Below are 18,989 nucleotides of genomic sequence, written 5' to 3'. Positions count from 1 at the left end.
TATGGAAAAACAAAAAAGCTTTAGCTTTTACCACACCAAACTTAGAAGGTTGCTCGTCCTCGAGCAAAAGAAGAAAGAAGAGAGTAGAAGAAGAAGAAATAGAGGAGATGGAGGGGGCTTAGTGTTTCGGCCAAGGAGGATGGGTGAGGTTGTGTGAAAATGAAGGAGTGAAGATGGGTTTATATATGAGTGGAGAGGGGGGTGTGGTTCGGCCATTATGGGTGGGTTTGGGTGGGAAAGTGGTTTGAATTTGAATGGTGAGGTAGGTGGGATTTTATGAAGGATGGATGTGAGTGGTGAAGAGAATGGTGGGATTTGATAGGTAAGGGGATCCTGTGGGGTCCACAGATCCTGAGGTGTCAAGGATTTCTCATCCCTGCACCATGTGGCGTGCAAAATGCCCCTTGCTGCCAATCCTGGCGTTAAACGCCAGGCTGCTGCCCATTTCTGGCGTTTAACGCCAGCTTCTTGCCCATTCCTGGCGTTAAACGCCAGTCTGGTGCCCATTTCTGGCGTTAAACACCCAGAATGGTGCCAGACTGGGCGTTTAACGTCCATTCTGCTACCCTTACTGGCGTTTAAACGCCAGTAAGTTTCTCCTCCAAGGTGTTCTGTTTTTCATTCTGTTTTTCCTTCTGTTTTCGATTTTTCAATTGTTTTTTGTGACTTCACATGATCATCAACCTATAAAAAACATAAAATAACAAAAGAAAATAGAAATTTAATATAGATAAGTAAAAATTGGGTTGCCTCCCAACAAGCGCTTCTTTAATGTCAATAGCTTGATAGTGGCTCTCATGGAGCCTCACAGATGTTCAGAGCAATGTTGGAACCTCCCAACACCAAACTTAGAGTTTGAATGTAGGGGTTCAACACCAAACTTAGAGTTTGGTTGTGGCCTCCCAACACCAAACATAGAGTTTGACTGTGGGGGCTCTGTTTGACTCTGTATTGAGAGAAGCTCTTCATGCTTCCTCTCCATGGTGACAGAGGGATATCCTTGAGCTTTAAACACAAGGGAGTCTTCATTCACTTGAATGATCAATTCTCCTCTGTCAACATCAATCATAGCTTTTGCTGTGGCTAGGAAGGGTCTGCCAAGGATGATGGATTCATCCACACACTTCCCAGTCTCTAGGATTATGAAATCAGCAGGGATGTAATGTTCTTCAACCTTTACCAACACATCCTCTACAAGTCCATAAGCCTATTTTTTTGAATTATCTGCCATCTCCAATGAGATTCTTGCAGCTTGTACCTCAATGATCCCTAGCTTCTCCATTACAGAGAGAGGCATAAGGTTTATACTTGATCCCAGGTCACACAGAGCCTTCTCAAAGATCATGGTGCCTATGGTACAAGGGATGGAGAATTTTCCAGGGTCTTGTCTCTTCAGAGGTAATTTCTGCCTAGTCAAGTCATCCAGTTCTTTGATGAGCAATGGAGGTTCATCCTCCCAAGTCTCATTACCAAACAACTTGGTATTTAGCTTCATGATTGCTCCAAGGTACTTAGCAACTTGCTCTTCAGTAACATCTTCATCCTTTTCAGTGGAAGAATACTCATCAGAGCTCATGAATGGCAGAAGTAAATTCAATGGAATCTCTATGGTCTCAGTCTGAGCCTCAGATTCCCATGGTTCCTCATTACGGAACTCCTTGGAGGTCAGTGGACGTCCATTAAGGTCTTCGTCAGTGGAGATTACTGCCTCTTCCTCCTCTCCAGGTTCGGCCATGTGAGACGTGTTTATGGCCTTGCACTCTCTCTTTGGATTCTCTTCTGTATTGCTTGGGAGAGTACTAGGAGGGAGTTCAGTAATTTTCTTACTCAGCTGACCCACTTGTGCCTCCAAATTTCTAATGGAGGACCTTGTTTCAGTCATGAAACTTTGAGTGGTTTTAATTAGATCAGAGATAATGGTTGCTAAGTCATAGTGGCTCTGCTTAGAATTCTCTGTCTGTTGCTGAGAAGATGATGGAAAAGGCTTGCTATTGCTAAACCTGTTTCTTCCACCATTATTGTTGTTGAAACCTTGTTGAGGTCTCTGTTGATCCTTCCATAGGGTTCTCCCATGTAATTCACCTCTTCCATTGCTGGGTTTTCATGATCATAAGCTTCTTCTTCAGAGGAAGCTTCCTTAGTACTGCCTGTTGCTGCTTGCATTCCAGACAGACTCTGAGAAATCATATTGACTTGTTGGGTCAATATTTTATTCTGAGACAATATGGCATTTAGAGTATCAATCTCAAGAACTCCTTTCTTCTGATTTGTCCCATTATTCACAGGATTCCTTTCAGAAGTGTACATGAATTGGTTATTTGTAACCATTTCAATGAGTTCTTGAGCTTCTGCAGGCGTCTTATTTAGATGAAGAGATCCTCCAGCAGAGCTATCCAATGACATCTTGGATAGTTCAGACAGACCATCATAGAAAATTCCTATGATGCTCCATTCAGAAAGCATGTCAGAAGGACATCTTCTGATTAATTGCTTGTATCTTTCCCAAGCTTCATAGAGGGATTCACCTTCCTTCTGTCTGAAGGTTTGAACTTCCACTCTAATCTTGCTCAATTTTTGAGGTGGAAAAAACTTTGCCAAGAAGGCATGGACTAGCTTTTCCCAAGAGTTTAGGCTTTCTTTAGGTTGTAAGTCCAACCATGTCCTAGCTCTGTCTCTTACAGCAAAAGAAAAAAGCATAAGTCTGTAGACTTCAGGGTCAACCCCATTGGTCTTGACAGTGTCACAGATTTGTAAGAATTCAGCTAAGAACTGATGAGGATCTTCCAATGGAAGTCCATGAAACTTGCAATTCTGTTGCATTAGAGAAACTAATTGAGGCTTAAGCTCAAAGTTGTTTGCTCCAATGGCAGGGATTGGGATGCTTCTCCGATAGAAGTCGGGAGTAGGTGCAGTAAAGTCACCAAGCACCTTCCTTGCATTGTTGGCATTGTTGTTTTTCGCTGCCATGGTTTCTTCTTCTTTGAAAAGCTCTGTTAGGTCCTCTAAAGAGAGATGTTCTTTAACTTCTCTTAGCTTTCTCTTCAAGGTCCTTTCAGGTTCAGGATCAGCTTGAACAAGTATGCCTTTATCTTTGTTCCTGCTCATATGAAAGAGAAGAGAACAAGAAAGTAGGAAATCCTCTATGTCACAGTATAGAGATTCCTTGAGGTGTCAGAGGAAAAGAAGAATAGAAGGAGGAGGTAGATGGAAGAGAATTCGAACATATAGAGAAGGAGGGAGTTTGAATTGTACCTTGAGGAGGAGTGTTAGTCCTTTAAATAGAAGGATGTGAGAAGAGGGGAAGAATTTTCGAAAATTAAAGTAAAAGATTTTGAAATAATTAGAAGAAATTTTGAAAAATTGATTGATGATTTTCGAAAACTAAAATTGGAAAAGAAATTAAGTGATTTTTGAAAAGGATTTTGAAATTAGAAATCAAAAAGATATGATTGAGAGTTAATTTTGAAAAAGATGTGATTGAGAAGATATGATTGAGAAGATATGATTGAAAATCAATTTAGAAAAAGAAAGTTTTTTTAAAATTAAAGTTGATTACTTGACTAACAAGAAATTAAAAGATATGATTCTAAAATTTAAAGTTTGATCCTTTCTTAATAGGCAAGTAACGACTTGAAAATTTTGAAGTAAATCTTTAATTATAACAAGGATTTTCAAAAATTAAAAAAAATGGAAAGAAATTGATTTTGAAGAGATATGATTGAAAAGATGTGATTTGAAAAATATTTGATTTTGAAAAATTATGAAGATTTGAAAAAAAAATTTGAATTAAAAACAAAATCTTTCCTCTTGTGTCCTTCTGGCGTTAAACGCCCAGCCAGGTACCCTAGCTAGCGTTTAAACGCCAGTTTTCCTTCTTCACTGGGCGTTTTGAACGCCTAGCTTTTTCTGTTTGATTCCTCTGCTGAATGTTCTGAATTTTCAATTCTCTGTATTATTGACTTGAAAAGACATAGTTTTGAAAAAAAAAATTTTTTTGAATTTTTAATGATGAGAAACAATAAAAATGCAACTAAGATCAAATAAACAATACATGCAAGACACCAAACTTAAGAATTTTCATATAAGAGACACTAAGAAATTGAGAATGCATATGAAAAACAATAAAACCCACAAAACAAGAGAATTTAAAGATCAGAGTAATGAAATCATCAAGAACAACTTGAAGATTAATGAAGAACATATTGCATGTTTTCGAAAAATGCAAGAAGAATGCAATTGACACCAAACTTAAAAATTGATACTAGACTCAAACAAGAAACATAAAATATTTTTGATTTTTATGATTTTATAAATTTTTTTGTGATTTTCGAAACTGTTCATACCCTGGGTCGAGCTGTCCGACCCGGGATGTTTAGCGACATGGCGACCGACCTCTTCAGGTCCGACTATCCGATCTCTTCTTAAAGAGATCGGCCAAATCAACAGTAAAGCCCAAAAAGGGCCCGAATAGAGGAACACGACCCAAATCCAAAGGCAATCCAAGCCTATAGAGATAAAGGCGGTTGATAAACCTCTATTTCATAGTTTATCTTGTGCTCATTTGAGTGGTTTTTATCTACTCTTTACCCACTTATTCATACTATTTGCATGGTTTTACATTTGCCTTCCTAATTATGTGCTTTGATTGAAATCATGCTTCTTTGGCCTTTATATTGCTAATATTAATCCTCTCTTATCACCATTAGATGCCTTGATATGTGTGTTAAGTGATTTTAGAGATTACAGGGCAGGAATGGCTCAGAGAATGGAAAGGAAGCATGCAAAAGTGGAAGGAATACAAGAAGTTGGAGAAATTGCTAAGCTGTCCAACCTGACCTCTTCGCACTCAAATGGCTATAACTTTAGCTACAGAGGTCCAAACGATGCGGTTCCAGTTGCATTGGAAAGCTAACGTCTGGGGCTTCGATTTGATATATAATATGCTATAGTTGCTCTGACGCTAGGTAACGCGACCGCGTGACCCATGCGGCCGCGTCGCAGTGACAGAAATCAGCGTGTTTGAATTCTTCTCCAGCGAATTCTGGGCTGTTTCTGACCCAGTTTGCGGCCCAGAAAACACAGATTAGAGGCTATAAAGTGGGGGAATGCATCCATACATGAGAGAGGCTCTTATAATTCACTTCTCATGATTTATATTAGTTTTGAGAGAGGTTCTCTCCTCTCTCTCTTAGGATTTAGGACTTCTCTTAGTTTTAGGAGTAACTCTCAATCCCAGGTTCTTTATTTTTATTTATTTTCCCAATTTAGTTTATGAACTGTTCCAGATTACTTGAATTAATGTTATTTGAGGTATTTCAGTTATTATTGCTCTCTTTTATTTACATGATTATTGCTTCCCATCTGAAGGCATTCTTATTCCAGTAGATTTACTTTTCCCCTTTTGGTCTTGGTTAAGAAATCAGTAACTCAGGAATTATCCAACTCAACAGCATAATTGATAACTGTTATCTTTGCTAATTGAATTGATCTTCAATCATCCCAACCTTTTCTTAGGAAATAAATATGATTCGAAGATCAAACTAATTAGTCCCTTGACTTTCCTTTATTTTAGTAAAGGTTGACTAAGTGGAATTAAGATTCGACTTTCATTGTTATTGATAAGGATAACTAAGTCTGGACTTCCAATTTCTTATACCTTGCCAAGAGATTTTATTATTATTGTTTTATTTTACTTTTCATATAACATATTCTCACCTTACTTCCAAAACCCCCAATTTACAATCTTCATAACCAATAATAAGAACATACTTCCCTGCAATTCCTTGAGAAGACGACCCGAGGTTTAAATACTCGGTTATCAATTTTATAGGGGTTTGTTACTTGTGACAACCAAAACGTTTGTACGAAGGGATTTCTGTCGGTTTAGAGACTATATCTACAACGCGACTGTTTTTATGAAATTCTTTACTGGCAAAAATCCCAACGTCAAAATGGCGCCGTTGCTGGGGAATTGCAAACGTGTGCCTTATTTTTGGTTATTGTAAATATTTGCTTTTTACTTGTTTTTATTTTTGTTTTTATTTTTGCTTTTTCTTAAGTTAAGAGGTTATTGATTTTTATTTTAAAATTTTTATCTTATCTTATCTTATTTCAAAAATCAAATTTCAAAATTCAAATTTAAAAATTTTCAAAATTCAAATTTAAAAATTTTCAAATTTCAAATTTCAAAAATTAAAAATTCAAAAATTTAAAATTCAAAATTTCAAAATTTAATTTTCAAAATTTAAATAACCTTTTAATTTAAATTTGTTTTTATTTTTATTTTTAATTTTTATTTGATACTATGAACTCTCACTCCTTTGGCTATGAGTCTGGTTACAATTATGTTGCAGGAAGAAGAAATTACAATGAGAACAGGCATCAAGGTTGGAACAATCAAAGATGGGAGGAGTCACAAGGATTTGATCAACCCTCATGGCAACAACCACCTCCAATGGACTATCAACAACCACCACCATATGCCTATGAACCCTTTCCTCAACACAACTTTGAACCACCACACTCACAAGCCAACTACAACCATTCACCTCCATATGACCCTAACCCTCAACCACCATACCAACCACCTTATGAGCCATATGAACCATATACAGAACCACCCCAATTCTAACCCAATTACTCACAAGAACCACCACTTCAATATTCACCATCTCCATATCCATCAATCCAAGAGCACTATGATCCTATTTATGAAAGCCGAGTGCATCAAGAGATAAAGAATCGTTTCAAGGAAATAGTGGATCGATTTCATGCAACCATTCGTCAATTGGAGAAAGTAATAATGAGTCAATTAGCTTCCCGACATTCGGACACTCAAGGAACTCCCATGGCTTTATGTGGACAATCTAATGAAGAACGTAGTATGAAGGAGATACTAGAAACTCCAGTGAACAGTACGGAGCATGACTTCGTACTGGAACAAGTAGAGGAAGCCGGAATTATTGAAGAAGAAGAATTGGTTGAAGACTTAGGAGATGCTGAACCTCCTTGGGAAGGTCAAAACATAGAGCCTCCTTCCAAGACGGTTGCAATTGATGCTGAGGAGGGTGTACAACCTCCAAGGCATATCACAGTTAAAGACTTGGAAGAGGTTGATCAAGAGATGGAGATTCAAGAAGAAGAAGCACAACCTCCCATGCCCTTGAAAAGCAATGAAGAGAAGATTAAATTGGAAGAAAGCTACCAAGAGGAAGAGGTTAAAATTGAAGAAGCTTGCAAAGAGGTGGTAATTATCAGAGAAGAGCACAAGGGAGTGGAGCTTGCAATTTCATTAAAACCACCTCCCCCTAAGTTGCCATCATCCTTCACAATATTCAAGTGGGTAAAATTCATATCCCTTAGCTTTCTAATTCCACTTGAATATGGGCTACTGGAGACGGATGATCAACTTAGAGCTCTTTGTGGCATAAAGAGTAAGAGGAAGATGGTCAGTGGAAAGAATTATCCTGCAAGGTTCATTATGGTTGGAAGCTTTAAGTTTAAACGCAAGGGTTGGTGTAAAGCTCAACTGAATGGGTCTAGGAAGTTGGTTGGATGCTTCAGTGAAAATTCTAAGGCTGAACCACCCGGATGGAATCATGATAATCAACTTGAAGACGGGTGTAGAAACAATATTTGGGATCCCGGAGGCTACTGGAATTACAAACATTGGTGGAGATTCCTGGATGAATACAAGCATAAGCCACCATAATAGGGAGCTCACCAATTGTCCAACTTAAGGACTTTAACTAAAAGTGCTAGGTGGGAGACAACCCACCATGGTATGATCGTTCCTTTTTCATTCTTTATTTAGTTTTATTTGTTTTTGAATTTTATTTTATTTTGTTATATTGAACCTGGAGTTTTGCATCACATTCATATTAATATTACATTCTGCAATTTTTTTCAGAATAATAAAAAAAAAAACGCACGCGACGCGGCAGCGTCGCTGACGCGTCCGCGTCACTAGTGCGTTGGGAAGAAAAGAATACGAACAGAGAGTTACGCAGGAGCAGGGCTGGAGGCGTGCCAATGGCACAAACCGTCCCACGCGACTGCGTCGCCGACGCGACCGCGTCATATGGGAATAATGGCCTCCCACGCGACCGCATGCCCCATGCGGCCGCGTGACCAGGATTTTGACGTAAAAAGGTGTATGGCCGAAAGTTGAGCTGGAATTGGGCTGGACTCGTGCTGGAAGCCCAAGCCCTCCCAAGCGGACGCATGGCTCACGCATCCGTGTCAAATCCTCGTAATGGCCACTCACGCGATCGCATGCCCCACGCGACCGCGTCACCCTGGATTTTGGCAATACTAAGTTTTGAACAGAGAGTTGTGCGACCGCGAGGCTGCACTCGCGCCACTAGCACAAATCGAGTCACGCGATCGCGTGCCCCACGCGTCCGCGTCACCCATGCGACCGCGTCGCCAGCGTCGCACAACCTATCTAGATTAGTGCCAATTTTCTTATCTTTTCTTTTCTAATCCTAATTTCTTCCTTCTCTCTCCTTTCTCACTTTCTTTTTCTTCTTCTTATCCTTTTTCCCTCTCATTCTATTTTATTTAATCTATTTGCATACTTTCATTCATTGCATATTTTTATTTTTTCTAAATTTCTTATTTTACCTTTGGTGTTGATTTTCTTATTTAACTGTTGCATCTTTTCTTGAATTATTTTGGGTGCTTCATGACTTGTTTTATTCTGATTGGGTATTATTATTTAAATCAATGCTAATTTTTATATTACTGATATTCTTTTTGCATTGACATGAACTTACATTGTCTTTCATTACCCACTCTCTTCCCCATTATTGCAATTTTGCACCACTGGTATGCCATGGCTTCTATTGTTTTCTCACTTGCATGTTGTAGCTACCATGTAATTGAGACCCTCATTATTTGGTATTAACCCACCCTTACTTCATTTATTTTCTTATCTTTACTTCTGGGTATTACTTTTCTTCTCTTTTCTTTCAGGATGGCCACCCGGAAGGAAACTGGAAGACGTTTACATGGGAAGATAAACAAGTCAATCTGCACAATCTATAGAGAAAATCATAAGTTGAAGCCACCCGTCCACTTGCACAACTTAGCATGCACCGAGGACAGTGCAATCTTTAAGTGTGGGGAGGTCGATACCGATCTCCATGGGTTAGTATTTTCTTATCAACACCAATATTTTATTTTCCTTGTTAGTTGTTGCATTTGCATGTTTGATTGCATATTTATTTGATTTTGTGCATTTAGTTACTACTTGGTTAAAGTAATAAATTTCTTTTTAAGACCCTATTTTTGAGAAATTTCACTAATTTAAATTGAAAAAAAAATAAAATTTTGTGTTAAATTTGTTTGAAGTTGTATTTGGAACATGGTTTCTGAGCCAAAGAACACACAACCTGTGAGATTTTGAGCTTATTTACATGGTTACATTATTTAACCATAAATTTTTATTCCTGTGTGTTTCCTTCTCAATGATTGTAATCTATATTTTGTTCCAATCTATATGTCCATTATTTAGTGTATTTACATGATTGCATATGATTGAGGCCATTGTTTGATTTTAGCTCACTTATCCCAAATAAGCCTACCCTTTACATCATCCTTGTTAGCCACCTTGAGCTTTTTAAATCCCCATTTATTCTATATCTTACCACATCAATAGCCTTAAGCGGAAAACAAATTAATTATCCCAATTGAATCTTTGGTTAACTTAAGATAGTGTGTTAATTAAGTATGGGGAAACTGTGAAAACATGGGTTAATAAAGGAATGTATCATGTTTTTAATTTATTTGAATATTGGGAATTTGGAAACCTACTTGTTCCGGGGGTTACCTGAAACTGGAGGTCGATCTCAGATAAGATCTTCTGTACTGGTCGGAGATGACGTGTCCGGCTGGCTGATGACGACCGGAGCTGTTGGGTCCGACTCGTTGGACTTGCTGCACTGCTGATCCTTGGCCACCGTAGGGTGGGGGGTACCTGCAAGAGACTCCGATGCTTAAGTTAGCACGGGTATTAAGCAGGTTTTTTATGTAGAATCAGAGTATGAGTTATACCTGGGTGCTCCAGTATATTTATAGTAGCGTGGGCTGACCTTTCTGATAAGATAAGTTAGTTATCTTATCTTATCTTATCTTATCTTGAGTGAAGTCAGCTTATCTTTCAAGGGAACCGCCTTTATCTCTATAGGCTGGGATTGCCTTTGGATTCTGGGTCGTGTTCCTCTATTTGGGCCCTTTTATTGGGCTCTACTGTCGGTATCACCGAACTCTTTATAACGAAGTCGGTCCTCTTTGACCTTAACAGGTCGGTCGCTTCATCGTTGATCATCCCAGGTCAGATAGCTCGACCCAGGGTATGAACAGTGCCCCTGCTTGAGCTCGGTCTTCTTTGTCGAGGCCGAGTTCCCTGACTTCGGTCTTTCTTGTAACGAAGCCGGACTCAAGCATTTTGTCGACTTCTTTTCTCAATACCTTTTGAATGTAGAACGTTTTCCTCTACAAGCGCGCGCTTTTATATCGGTGCTTTGGGAACGTGCGAGGGTTTAATGCCTTTTAATTTTAGCATTAATTGCCCCGTTTCCTTTTTTGGCTCTTTGTTTTAATTTTGAAAACCCAGAAATGGTTTCTCTTCTTTCGCCTTTTCCGTAACTCCTTCGTATTTCTCTCTTCATTCTCTCACTTTCAACTTTCTTTGTGTTGCGGCCTTTGTTTGATTTTTCTGAAGCCTCTGCCTGGAGTTCGTGGTTTCGCGTTTCTCTTCACCTTTCCTGAAGTCTTGCTGCCTTTTCAGGTTGGTACTAATTTTCTTGCTTTTTTCTCAGTTTCGTCTTCAGTCTTTTGGGTGAAGCTTTTGCCTTTGCATGTTTTGAAAGTTTGAACCTTTTCGTGACTCCGCATCAGTTCGTCGCTGTAAATGTATTTTTCTTGGCTTTCTTTTGTGCGTTCCTCTGGCGTTTCCGTCGAGGCTTTATATGGTTTTTGTTTGTTGCTTCTGATTTTTTACTATTCGATAGGCACTTCTTCATCCGTTCCTTGCTTTGCTTGATTGCTTTTTGTCTGATTTCTCAAAAGTTCGTACCTTTGATGATTTTCATTTGTCGTGTTTTGGTTTTGTATTTTTTTTTTGGGAATGCTTTTTGCTTGGTTGACTGTGATGACTTATGCTTCTGGGAAATCTTGCTTTGTTTGAAGTCTTTTGTTTGTAAGGTGCTGGGGTGAGAGCTGTAGATTTTCCTGGAAACCTTGCTTTATTACTGCCTCCAAAGGATTGCCCCAAGATTTTGGTTTGAGTCTTGGGGTTTTCCTTTTCTGTGTGATCTCCTGCATCGTATTGAGTTGTTTTCTCCCTTGTTTGAGATGTTTTTAGTAATCCCCTCTTCTTTTGTAGGATTTAGTTGGCCTCATGTCTTCTCGCAATAACATTGTAGAGATGTCTTCCAGAGTTCCCGAGGGGATGTCCGATTGGCTGGACTCCCTTGTTTTGTTGTGTGTTTCTATTGTGGATGCTGAATTTTGCACAGAGCTGAGGAAGCGCCATAGGATTTGTGCTAACAGTTCCTGCGAGGGTGATTATGAGCTTGTTGCTCCTGATTCTGATGAGAGAGTTTGTTTTCCGACTTCCGTTGAGGGGGAGCGTCCCTCTTTCTATGCTTATGAATACTTTTTCAGCCAATTGAACATTACTTTCCCTTTTACTGCCTTTGAAACTGATTTGTTGTGGTCCTGCAACATTGCCCCATCCCAGCTGCATCCAAACTCCTGGGGTTTTATCAAAATATTTCAACTTCTTTGTCAGGAGTTGGGTATAACACCTTCTGAAACTCTTTTCCTTTATCTTTTTGTTTTGGCCAAACCTGGGGGTTCCTCCAAAAAGAAAGCTTCCTGGGTTTCTTTCAGGTTGGCCCAGGGGCATAAAGTTTTTGCCATGTATGATGAGTCGTTTAAAGATTTTAAGAACCATTTCTTCCGAGTCCGTGCCATTGAGGGGGTTCGCCCCTTTTTTCTTGATGAAAATGATGAACCTGCTTTTCCTCTGGAGTGGCAAAAGACTGTAAGAGTGCCACGTTACACGTGAGAAATGCTTAGTGAGGTTGAGCGAGCCTTTGTGGTCGTTCTTGAAGATTTGTGGGGGAAGCCACCCCACCTGGACACGAAGAGATTTTTGAGTGATCCATCTTTGGTTCGGGCTGCTTTGGATACTGCCTGATTTGTTTTTATACTTGCTCCCGGGCTTTGTTTCTCCTGTGTTGTAACTTGTCTTTGTTTTTTTGTGTTTTTCAGAGATGTCGAAGAATAATGATTCTATGAGAGCCTATAAGAAAGCGAAGAAGGCGACCGCAGCACTAAACCTCTCGGCCAAAGCGGCCGGAGAGGGGTCTTCTCAGCCTCTGGTTAAACCTCTTATACCGAGTTCTCCCGGGCCGAGGAGAGCAATTCCTACTCCTCGGGTCCGTCAGGTCGATCCTCCACAATCTTCCGTTGCTGCTTCCAGTCCCCCTCCTAGTAAGAAGCAAAGAACAACTGAACCTTTCAACCTTGACGCTCCTGACTTTGATGCAGTTGAGTTTGTAGATCAACAAATCGGCCCTTATGGTGTTCTTCCTATGGACGACGTGTCGATTCTTCATCATTTTGATTATATCACCCGGAGTGGTATCAAGTTGGCACACATGGGGGCAGCCCTATATCGGACTGCTCAAAGTCTTCCTCTCCATGCCACTAAAGCTTTTATGGAGGAGGCCAAACAGGAGTTTGATCGGATGAAGGATTTGAAGGGGGAGCTTGAAGTAAGGGTGGCCAGGTTGGGGAAAGATTTGGAAAATGAAAAGGCTATTTCTACTTCCTTGGCTGGCTCTCTGAAACTGGCCAAGGACACGGCTATGCGGCATAAGGATAGTTATTTGACGTCTTACCGGGAGGTGTTGCGTCTAAGAGAAGAATTGGAGAATGCCCGAGAGAATTATTCCGAACTCCAAGGTCATCTTGTTGGCAGTGTAACTGCTGCCTATGAGAACCTGAAGGAACAAGTTCGGGTTATTGCTCCCGAGGCTGACCTGACCCTCTTTAGCTTAGAGAACGTTGTCAGGGATGGCAAAGTTGTCCCTGATGAAGAGGATGAGGATGATGTCGATCCTCCCCCTGTAACCTCTACCAAGGTGTCGACTTCTGCTGCCCCCACCGAGGTTGGTCCTCCTGTTTCTGATCCCGACTGCCAGATTTTGAATCGGGATGACGGTACTGTAGATGCCGTTCCTCTCCAGACTCGGCCTCCGTCTCCTCGGCCTAATGCTGCTAAAAAATCTTCTGACTCCTAGCTTTTTATTTTTATTCTGGACATGTAGTTGGCACGGCTTGTGGGCTTTTTTTTTAAAACTCTTTATGTTTTGCTGACACTTTCTTGTTGCTTGCCTAGCAACTTTGGTTTTTTATAAAAATAAATGGTAGCATGCTTCTACTTTTTTGCGGTAGGTTTTGGTTGCCTCCGAGGCTTTTTAACCTTGTGGATGATAACTTTGTCTTTTGTGCTTGACTTGGTATTTCTTTTTCTGTGAATGTTGGAACCCTACAGCTTAACCTCTTTTGGATTGCTTTTGTATTTTGTATTTTGAATCCTTTGTGGTTGTGGCTAGGTAGGTCTAACTAAGAATTTTTTGGTTCGTCCTTGCTCTGGTTTATTTCTGACGATTCGTAACCGATTCCTTCAAGTTGGTCTCCGGGTTGTTTTCGCAGTCCATTTCCAAGTTATATTTGTAATCCCTTTTCTGGATCTTTGTCAAATCTCTTTCAGGAACTATTTTGATAACTTGTTTGTAGTAGGAGTCTGACTTGGTTATATCGGTCTCCTTTAAGTTATTTGTAGTCCTCTTTCTTGGATCTTTGTCAGATCTCTTTCAGGGACTACTTTGATAACTTTTAGTAGTAGGAGTCTGACTTGGTTATATCGGTCTCCTTTAAGTTATTTGCAGTCCTCTTTCTTGGATCTTTGTCAGATCTCTTTCAGGGACTACTTTGATAACTTTTAGTAGTAGGAGGCCGACTTGGTTATATCGGTCTCCTTTAAGTTATTTGTAGTCCTCTTTCTTAGATCTTTGTCAGATCTCTTTCAGGGACTACTTTGATAACTTTTAGTAGTAGGAGTCCGACTTGGTTATATCGGTCTCCTTTAAGTTATTTGCAGTCCTCTTTCTTGGATCTTTGTCAGATCTCTTTCAGGGACTACTTTGATAACTTTTAGTAGTAGGAGTCCGACTTGGTTATATCGGTCTCCTTTAAGTTATTTGTAGTCTTCTTTCTTGGATCTTTATCAGATCTCTTTCAGGGACTACTTTGATAACTTTTAGTAGTAGGAGTCCGACTTGGTTATATCGGTCTCCTTTAAGTTATTTGTAGTCCTCTTTCTTGGATCTTTGTCAGATCTCTTTCAGGGACTACTTTGATAACTTTTAGTTTGGGCTGACTTTGTCATGTCGAGCCCTTCTGAGTTAAAGTAATTCTCTTTAATAGGGTTGGCCAGACCTCTTTCCAGGGTTTACTTATAACTCGGGTTGACTTGGTCCGACTTCTCAACGTCGGCCAGTCTTAAAGTTATTATTTTAGTGATCCGTAGGACCTCGTCAGGTTCTTTTTTAGATCACTTTCGATAACTTCTTACATTATTCTGTGTTCATCTTTGCCGATTTGTAGAAAGTGGTTGTCATCTCTAGGTCGTCCTTTGGGTGAATCGCGTTTTCACCTTTATCGGACGGTTTGTCTCTACCGTGATCGTGCAGTGAAATTGTTTTTCACTTTCTGCCGATCTGTCGCTTTATAATCGGACGATGAATGCTTCAGATTAATGCGTCTTGAAATCTTTGTAGAATATCTCAAATATATTTTATCAAAAGAAAAAGTAGAAATATATACATATGGGATTGTCTCAGTCTCAACTTGGTGCCTCATTAAAAAACCTTTTTTAGGAAAAAAAGTGCATCCAATTATGAGATCTTTTATATCCTTTTTTCTAACTGTAGTACCTTCTGAGGTTGCAGGCGTGCCATGACCTGAGAAGCTCTCGTCCGTCGAGTTCAGACAGTCTGTAGTAGCCCTTTCCAAGTACTTCTATAACTCGGTAGGGTCCTTTCCAGTTTGCCGCCAGCTTTCCTTCTCCCGGTCGAGTTGTTCCGATATCATTTCGGATTAGGATAAGATCATTCTCTGCAAAACTTCTCGGCACTACCTTTTGATTGTATCTGGAAGCCATTCGGCGCTTTAGGGCTTCTTCCTTGATCCGAACTCTTTCTTGGATTTCGGGTAACAAGTCGAGCTCTTCTCTTTGAAGTTGAGAGTTTGCTCCTTCATTGTAGTGAACTATTCTTGGCGATCCTTCCTCAATTTCTACTGGAATCATCGCTTCCGTTCCGTATGCTAATCGGAAGGGGGATTCCTTCGTGGTGGAATGTGGAGTTGTTCGATATGCCCATAGGACTTGTGGAAGCTCTTCTGCCCAGGCTCCCTTTGCATTTTGTAATCTCTGTTTTAGTCCAGCCAATATGACTTTGTTAGCCGCCTCGGCCTGTCCATTGGCTTGTGGATGCTCAACGGAGGAGTACTGGTGCTTTATATTCAAGTCGGCTACTAGTTTTCTGAAGCCTGCATCTGTGAATTGAGTGCCATTGTCTGTAGTTATCAAATATGGAATCCCGAATCTCGTGACAATGTTTCTCTATAAGAATTTCCGACTCCTTTGACCGGTGGCATTGGCTAGGGGTTCTGCCTCAATCCACTTTGTAAAGTAATCTACTCCCACTATGAGAAATTTAACTTGTCCTGATCCCTGTGGGAAGGGGCCGAGAAGATCGAGTCCCCATTTTGCAAATGGCCAAGGTGAAGTCACGCTGATGAGCTCTTCTGGCGGGGCGATGTGACAATTGGCATGTTTTTGACATGGTGGACATGTCTTTACAAATTCTGTGGCTTCTTTCTGTAGAGTTGGCCAATAAAATCCTGCCCGGAGTACTTTTTTGGCGAGAGCTCGCGCTCCGAGATGATTGCCACAAATGCCGCTATGTATTTCCTCTAGCACTTCCTTTGTGTTGGAGGTAGGCACGCATTTTAGTAAAGGTATTGAGATTCCTCTTTTGTACAGGATGTTGTTTATGATGGTGTAGTACTGTGCCTCCCTTTTTAACTTTTTTGCCTCCTTTTCTTCTGCGGGGAGTGTTCCTTCTTTGAGGTAGTTGATTATGGGGGTCATCCATCCTTGGTCCTGACTTGTTATGGCCAGGACTTGTTCTTCTTCCGAGATTGACGGGTTTTGCAACATTTCCTGGATGAGGCTTCTATTGTTGCCCCCTGGTTTGGTGCTGGCTAGTTTTGAGAGTGCATCAGCTCGGGCATTTTGTTCGCGGGGTATGTGGCAGATCTTATATTCCCCGACTAGTCCGAGTAGTTCCTTGGTTTTGTCTAAATATTTTTTCATGGTGGGGTCTTTGGCTTGGTAGCTCCCTATTATTTGTGATGTGATTACTTGTGAATCGCTGTAAATGTTGAGTTTTTGAGCTCCGACCTCTTTAGCCAGCTTCAAACCAGCTAATAGTGCTTCATATTCCGCTTGGTTATTGGAGGCCGGGAACCCGAACTTGAGGAAAAGCTCAACTTGGGTTCCTTGGTTGCTTTCTATTATCACGCCTGCGCCGCTTCCAGTTTTATTTGAAGAACCGTCCATGTAGAGATTCCATTCTGCGGGGGTTTCCGGGGTATCTGTGAATTCTGTGATGAAGTCGGCCAGATATTGTGATTTGATGGCCGTCCGAGCTTCATATTGGAGGTCGAACTCTGATAACTCGACTGCCCATTGTAGAATTCTGCCTGCTAAATCTGTTTTTTGCAGTATTCCTTTTATGGGCTGGTTAGTTCTAACCTTAATGGTATGAGCCTGAAAGTACGGGCGGAGTCGTCGAGATGTTAGGATGAGAGTATAGGCAAATTTTTCTATTTTGTGGTAGTTCAGCTCGGATCCCTGTAGTGCTTTGCTAATGAAGTAAACGGGTTGTTGCCCATTTTCGTCTTCTCTGACTAGCGCTGAGGCTATCGCCCGGCTTCCTACTGCGAGATATAATATAAGTGGTTCTCCTTCTTGTGGTCAAGATAGGATAGGTGGCCGTCCTAAGAACTCCTTGAAGTCTTGGAAAGCTTGTTCACATTCTGTCGTCCATTCGAATTGTTTTCCCTTTCTTAAAGTAGCATAGAAGGGGAGAGATCTTATCGCAGCTCCTGCTAAAAATCGGGATAGGGCGGCCAATCTCCCGTTGAGTTGCTGTACCTCTTTGACACAGGTTGGGCTCTTCATGTTGAGTATAGCTTGACATTTGTCTGGATTTGCTTCAATTTCCCTTTGTGTGAGCATGAAACCCAAGAATTTGCCTGCTTCAACTGCGAAGGTGTATTTTGCGGGGTTGAGTCGCATGTCATGCTTCCTTATAGTGTCGAATACTTGGGACAGGTCTGACAATAATGTATTTTCGTTCTGTGTTTTTATCAACATGTCGTCCACATAGACTTCCATGATTTTCCTGATGTGATCTGAGAAGACTTTATTCATTAGCCTTTGATAAGTAGCTCCCGCGTTCTTAAGGCCGAAAAGCATCACGATGTAGCAGTAGTTCACCTATGGTGTTAAGAACGACGTTTTTTCTTGATCTGGTGGATACATGGGGATTTGGTTGTATCCCGAATAGGCGTCCATAAACGAGAGGTATCTATATCCAGAGGAAGCATCTACCAGAGCGTCAATACTTGGGAGTGGATATGGATCTTTTGGGCAGGCTTTGTTGAGATCGGTGTAATCGGTACACATGCGCCACTTCCCGTTTGACTTTTTCACCGAAACGACGTTGGCTAGCCATAGTGGATACTTGACTTCTCTTATGAATCCTGCCTCCAATAACGCTTGTATTTGTTCTTCCACAGTTCGGGATCGTTCTGGTCTGAGTTTTCTTCGTTTCTGTTGCACCGGCCGAGATCCTGGATAGACCGCTAACTTGTGGCACATTAACTTGGGGTCTATGCCTGGCATGTCTGCGGCTTTTCATGCGAAGAGGTCGACATTATTTCACAGGAATTGTATCAGTGAGTCCTTTGAGTCTCCTCTTAGGACTGTACCGATATTAGTCGTTTTATCTGCGGTGTCTCCAATCTGGACCTTCTCTACCTTACCTTCTGGGTGCAGACGGAGTTCTTCTTGACGCTGAGCTCCGCCAAGCTCAATTGTATGAAACTCTTCTCCTCTGCCTTTGAGGTTTAAGCTCTCGTTATAACAGTGACGTGCCATCTTTTGATCTGCCTTTACCATGGCTATCCCCTCTGTAGTTGGGAATTTCATGCATAGATGTGGAGTTGAGACTATTGCGCCGAGTTGATTGAGTGTTGTCCATCCTATGAGAGCATTGTAGGCTGAACTTACGTCGACCACAATGTAGTCTATTTTGAGGGTCCTAGATTGGTTCCCCTTTCCAAAAGTAGTGTGTAGCGATACGTATCCCAACGGTTGTATCAGAGTGTCTCCTAGTCCAAACAGATTGTTCGGGTATGCTCTTAGTTCCCTTTCGTCTAAGCCGAGTTTGTTGAAAGCTGTTTTGAATAAGATGTCGGCAGAACTCCCTTGGTCTACTAGTGTGCGGTGTAGATTGGCGTTTGCCAGTATAATTGTGATGACCATGGGGTCGTCGTGTCCCGGGATGATGCCGGATGCGTCTTCTTTAGTAAATGTTATCGCCGGGATGTCGGGTGCTTCCTCCTTTCCCTCAACGTGGTATACTTCTTTAAGGTATCTCTTTCGGGATGATTTGGAGATCCTGCCTCCTGCGAATCCGCCATGTATCATGTGGACGTGTCTTTCTGGTGTCCGAGGTGACCGTTCAGTTCGTCCATCATCTTCGTCTCTCCATCTTTTTCTTTGGTCATCATCCCGGGTGGCCAGAAATCGATCTAATTTTCCTTCTCTTACCAAT

General features: G+C 41.0%; 1 non-coding gene across 1 annotated transcript; it reads left to right on the top strand.

Annotated features, from left to right (window-relative positions):
• The first annotated feature begins 2,458 nt into the window (after positions 1–2,458).
• On the top strand, positions 2,459–2,565 carry LOC148552855 (small nucleolar RNA R71). The gene has a single exon (XR_015893355.1). It is a non-coding gene; the product is annotated as a small nucleolar RNA R71 (small nucleolar RNA).
• Positions 2,566–18,989: the final 16,424 nt, after the last annotated feature.

This window comes from Arachis ipaensis, chromosome B7 (genome assembly GCF_059453495.1).
Source record: "Arachis ipaensis isolate K30076 ecotype BB chromosome B7, ASM5945349v1, whole genome shotgun sequence".
In the NCBI taxonomy this organism is placed as follows: Eukaryota; Viridiplantae; Streptophyta; class Magnoliopsida; order Fabales; family Fabaceae; genus Arachis; species Arachis ipaensis.
This window is presented reverse-complemented; position numbering and strand designations above follow the sequence as displayed.